Source organism: Myotis nattereri (assembly GCF_964212035.1).
Source record: "Myotis nattereri genome assembly, chromosome: 7".
NCBI lineage: Eukaryota > Metazoa > Chordata > Mammalia > Chiroptera > Vespertilionidae > Myotis > Myotis nattereri.
Genome location: NC_138082.1, coordinates 6,077,101 through 6,083,138, shown reverse-complemented (window position 1 = coordinate 6,083,138; position 6,038 = coordinate 6,077,101).

The following is a 6,038-nucleotide window of genomic DNA, read 5'->3' as shown; positions in this document are numbered from 1 at the left end:
CACATCTGAAGAGTAGTGTGAAACTGTGATGAATTTATAGAACTTAATTTTCCTCATGGATCAGATCCCTAGAGAGGTGGGATTAAAAAGTAGTAGAATAGATGACAGTTATAATTGCCATTTAACTTTTTTCCCCACACAAAGTTAACCTAACTCTGCGGACGGAAAGTTGTCATGGCCCTTTAAAGAAGCCCAGCAGGGCCTGTCCGTAGATTGTGATGAGAGAAGGTGCCTGTGCCGGAGGCTAAATGAACACTTGGCTTCCTTCATCAAGGAGGTCTCGTTGTAGCAGCTGGTTAGTGCTAGAGCTGGTTTTCATCTAGCACAAGCTCGGTCTTTTTGGATTGGTGGCAGATAGTTCATGGGCCATACTTTGAATAGCCTGCTCTAAGCAACAGTAATAAATGTTGGTATTTTATAACTGTTTACATTTCCTCTGTTTTGAATTTTCAGTTTGATATCTGACTTGGGCACATCCTTATTCAATGTTGTGTAAACAATTATTATTTAATTTCAAATTGTATTAAAATTAAGTTATTCAGCTTCCAGTTTGGGAAATTACCAGTTTATACTTTTATGAAAGTTTAAAAAACTTTAATTGTAAATTTCACACCAATTACAACTGCCCTCCAACTTAGCTTTCATTAAATATTCATGTTGCTTGAGGCATATTGAATGACATTGTTATGAAACCTTCAGTAACAAAACTTGTTACATCAGCTTAATGATCCTTTTGGTTAAAAATTATAAGGCACTTTTGTTTACATTTGTGGTTGTCTTTTGTTCTAAAGTATTTCTAAATGTATTATTCATAAAAGCAGACCTTGCCTGGAGGCTCTAGCCTTTGACCCACATCATCTTTGAACTTCTTTCCCAATGCAGACGTGTTTATTAGATCTTGTCTTTTGAAAAAGTCACACATATTTGTGAACAAGGTCTATTCTTTAGTAATAATAGATACTTGAAGGAAATGTCAGTGAACGGCAGAGTATTACATTACTATAAAGACAAATAAGGAATTCTGAGTCGCCACAAATGGTTGAACTGTTTATTTTCTCAGTTTAAAATTTTTTTAATGAATAAAGGAATTTTCAAGAAGTTTATAACCTGGTTGTCAGTTCCCTTTATTTACGGTAGTTATATTCTATGAATTCCCCATAAACAGTGAATCCCGAAACACTGCTTCTAGGAGAAATACAGGGTTAGGTTCCTGAAAGCTCTTCATAACATTTTTGTTCACTGAGCAATATATAACCTTGTTTTATGTGTGTTTCTGTTTACAGAGACCTTATTTAATAGTTGATCATTAACATTGAACCCATAGCTAACAGCACTAGAACTCATGCCTGAATGAAGCTAATCTGATACATGTATTTTTTTCCATAAGCCCTTGTGCATAGGAACACTACATGTATAACAGTTCTGAACTACGAAGTGTTTTAAACAGTAAAATCACCAACAAAAATGCAGAGAACATGACATGAGTTAGACCACAAAGAGGACACTTGTCTTCCAGTACGAGAACTAAGAAGGCAGGGTCACCTTGTTCAACCTTAGCTGGGAACAAGTGTATCGGGCAACTCCACTTTTTCACCATGTGAACGTGTTAGCAAATGACTAAAAGCACCAGCCATGTAGATTTTGGGGTTACACACAAATTTTAGCAAGCAGGTGAGTTTGCAAATAAGGAATCTGAATAAGGAGGGTCATTGTATATGCTAAATCATGTAAGAAGTATGAAGTAGAATGAGAAAAACGGTGTGCAGAGCTTCACAATTGAGAATTTGATGCCTTGGAACTTCCTAATTGTGAACATTTTCTGTTCTATATCTTTTTTTCTTCTGGAACATACACATTCCCAAGTTTTCTCTTCAGCCCCAGTTTTTCTCTTGGGCACTGAAGTGCTACATATTCTCTTCTTTTGGGAAATAACGGCGTACCCTCAAATGTAAAATAGCGCTAAAATCATTATATTTTCCCTTTCTGTATCACCTCCTCACCCAAACGTCCTTAGTTAACACATCATGTTCCCTCCCTTAGTTAACACATCACAACTGGAATTGAGGTGTCATTCTAAAAATTGTGTTTCCTACTGCACCTCTTACAGTTAGTCATTAATTTTCATCAGTGATAGCTCCTAATATCTTAGTCATTTCCTCTTGATTCTTATATTGTGGAAATACAGTTGGGTCCACATTCTTTTACTTGGTAGATTGTCTAGATCAGAGGTGGGCAAACTTTTTGACTCGAGGGCCACAATGGGCTCTTAAACTGGACTGGAGGGCCGGAACAAAAGCATGGATGGAGTGTTTGTGTGAACTAATATAAATTCAAAGTAAACATCATTACATAAAAGGGTACGGTCTTTTTTTTTTTTTTTAGTTTTATTCATTTCAAACGGTCTGGATCCGGCCCGCGGGCTGTAGTTTGCCCATGGCCGGTCTAGATCATCTACTAGTAGAGAGGGGTCAGCAAATTTTTTCTATAAAGGGCCAATTGTTAAATATTTTAGGCTTTGCAGGCCAGAAAGCATCTTATCACTACTCAATTCTGCTGCTGGAGCATGAAAACAGCCATAGGCAATATGCAAAAATGAATGGGTGTGCCAATAAAACTTTATAAAAACAGACAATGGGCTGCATTTTTGTTTCCTGACTGGTCTAGATCATCAGGGTGATACTCTAACTGGTTCTCCTAGTTCTAGCATGACTGAGATGGGAGGAGAGGCCAGGAAGGGACAGGGCAGTGAGCCTCATCTGACTAACAAGCAGACCTTCAAAAGGCAGAGGGCTGAGAGATGGTTGTTGGATACAGCGATTTCTCTGTCATCATGAGTTTGTAAGTAGCTGAGAAAATAGAAAGTAGAGGCCGCAGGTATATTTCCAAGAAATTTACGGGGAGCGGGGGAAGGGAGAGGAGAACAATAGCTTGTAGAGTGTTTTGGAAAACGTTTTAGTGGGCAAAGAGGAGGAGTCCACATGGCAGCAGCAATTGAAAGGCACAGCGTGCTAAATGACTAATGGCTAAAAATGCCAGAGAGAGTGATGAGATCACAAGCACAATTGGAGGAGGCAACCTTGATTAGAATAAGTAAAAACATTTTTTCCTGACAGACGAGAAGATTTCATGTAGTCGTCTGCTGAGAGTAATGGGTGTGGAGGTGGGTGTGCCTTGAAGAGTGAAAATCTGGCAAAAAGTGAGGAACAGAAGAGTCCTTGAATAGTGTTGGTCAAATAAGTGTAGCTTATCTGACAATCTATCAGGCGAAACAGATATTAACTACCAAACATCTCCATTTGCGATTGAAGAGCCTCTTTTGTAAAGTGTGCAGCCAAATAATTTTTGTAGTACTAATTTACAATCTCTGCCTGTATTTTTTTTCCCCTTTTAGAGCAGGAGACTGCTTCTTTGCATCAGCGGAAGTAGAGTAGCACTCAAAAGAATTTTAAAAAATTCCACTGGGGCCTTAATTTGCAAATACTTAAATCTATTGAGAAACACAGAGTTTAGAAAGAATGGAAAAGTCTCAGAAAATAACAAGGAGAAAGAGATCTTATACGTCCTACAACAACAAGAACTTTGCTCACTTCCCCAGTATACAGATGTGGAGAATTGCTGGACCTTGTAGAGAATGGTGCAATGCCGTGAATGTGGCTTCTAGGACTAAGGTAGGGCCAAAATTGTTATGTGGGGCAAACTTTGCCTCTGGAAGGAGCATGGCATCAGAGGGAGAAATAGCATTGAGTCTGAGAAGACTCATATGGGCCTTATTAGATCTTTTTTTTTTTTTTTTTTTTTTACTTTGGACAACGTCCTCATGAACAGAAATGTTCTCACTAGAAAAACAACCCTGGAATTCATAGACCTGGTTCTCACAGAGAAGGGGGTTGGCTATCGTTAGCGGGTTGGCCACCCTCCAGTGTCTCCACCAATGGGAGGCTTACTTTCAGAGACTTGCACTGTAGTTGTCTGCTTTCAGCTTCTTCCCCAGGGATATAGGTGGAGTTATTCTGTGAGAACCAGCTCTTGTACCTGAGAAGGAACTGGGGAGATCAGGCTCCCCAAATAAAGGATCAGTAGTCCTCTTTGTAGCACTGTAAGCTTCATACCTTTATTAGAAATCGCCATTCGATTCGGATACAACACACTCTGATGCTCATGGGCCATCACTGTCTTGAAGATGTTTCCTTGATCAAACATCACTGGCGTGGCTTTCTGCAGGGATCTCTGAGCCTGACCAGGCGCTGGGCTCTAGAACCAGCTGACGGCACTGTCACCACATCCTCATCTTCAGGGCAGGAGAAGATAGAAGTCCCAGCTCAAGCAAAGAGAGCACATTTCCCCTTCTTCTGCCTTTTTGTTCTGTGGACCTCAACGAATTGGATGCGCCCACCGGCGCTGGTGAGCTTGATCTACTTTATTTGGTCTACCAGCTCTAACGCTAATCTCTTCCAGACTCACCTAGAACTGTTTCAGCAGCTATCGGGCATCTTTTAACCCTGTCAGGTTCACACAAAGTATTAACCACCACAGCCCTTTCCATATCCTCTGACACCTTCCCTACTTATCAAAATTTTTCCATAAGAATAGAAAAGTTCCAACATTTTCCATATACATGGTTTCCTCACTACAGAGAGAGAAGGGGGGGCAGAGGGGATTGGGGAAGAGTGGAAAAGAGAGAAAGAGAGAGAGAGAGAGATTCTACTTACTTTATGGAAAAGTAAAAGTTTTACTTATGGGAAACATATCGATCTCTGAACTTATAGAAATCAATTAAGTACTTTCCTTTAATATATATTATTACTGAGAAAACTGTTCAAGAATCTCTAATGGGGAGGGTGGTACAAGATCTTATTCAGAATCATATGAATAATCTCTCACGTTTGGGTCTTATGCCAACCTGATGCTGTGGTCATCCAACTTTCAGAGTAAACAAAAAAAGAGGATTATTTTATAATTAGTCAAAAGGATTTCCACCCTCTGTGGTTCACCACTGGAATTTAAATTTAGTGATTGTAATACCCCTTTGAAAGGCCAAAAGAAAGATATATGCTAATTATACCAATATTTCTAACCAGATGGTAAAATGCAACTAGGTCACCAATTACAGGCAGAACTTGAAGTCCACAGTCACTCTAGCCATACTGAATAGTGAGCGCATGAGTACAAAATGTTATGTGAAGAAAATTATAAGCTATAAATTTGAACAAATAGAACAACCGTTTCTCCATGTTATATAAGGCATGTCGTAGCCCTTCCTTCTCCTGTAAATCATCATCATGACTAAATCCATGTGGCTTCATGACGTTCCCAGGTTATGATTGAATTAACTGCCTATATACTCACACAGAGTCAAATTCTATGGCTGAGACACTCTGATTTATTTGTTTCTTCCTCTGAAAGAAGCTGTTAGCCCAATTTATTAACAACGTGATTGGCTTTTTAATTGGGACTCGCACAAAAAGGCTTCTGAAGGAACTGAATATGTAAGCCCTCCCAGACTGAAGACCATTGAAAACAAATTAAAAAGGGAGAAAAAGAGTGGGGCCCTTTAGTTAGAGGCCTTTTTGGCTGCTTTAACCTGTGTGAACATCAATTACTTCTTTCTTTTACAAAACAGCGGTAATCAGCTGTTTGCTTCTTTGATTAGTTCCGGTCCTAACTCATTTAATACCAATGATTAAGCCTGGGATCCTGCAAATAAACCTGTCTCCTTTCCCCCCAGAAATAGAATGATTGCAGTGGCCAATGGCTGGGGTCTTTTCTGTAACTACATTTGTAAGAGATTTAATGACCTTGGCTCTGCTCCAGTGGCCCAAACAACACGCTCAACAGTCCCCCCAACATCGTGTCTACGTTTCAGTTTCATTTGGGAAGGTCTTGACAGTCTGTGTTTATAAAATGGGTGTTTGTGTGTCGATATAAAAAATATTGCCTGTGGGTGTGTCTGTATCCAGAGATATAGAAGATATAAATGAAAGGGGGAAGAATAAAGTTTGCTAAAGGCCCGTTATGGATTAGGAATTATACTTGATTCT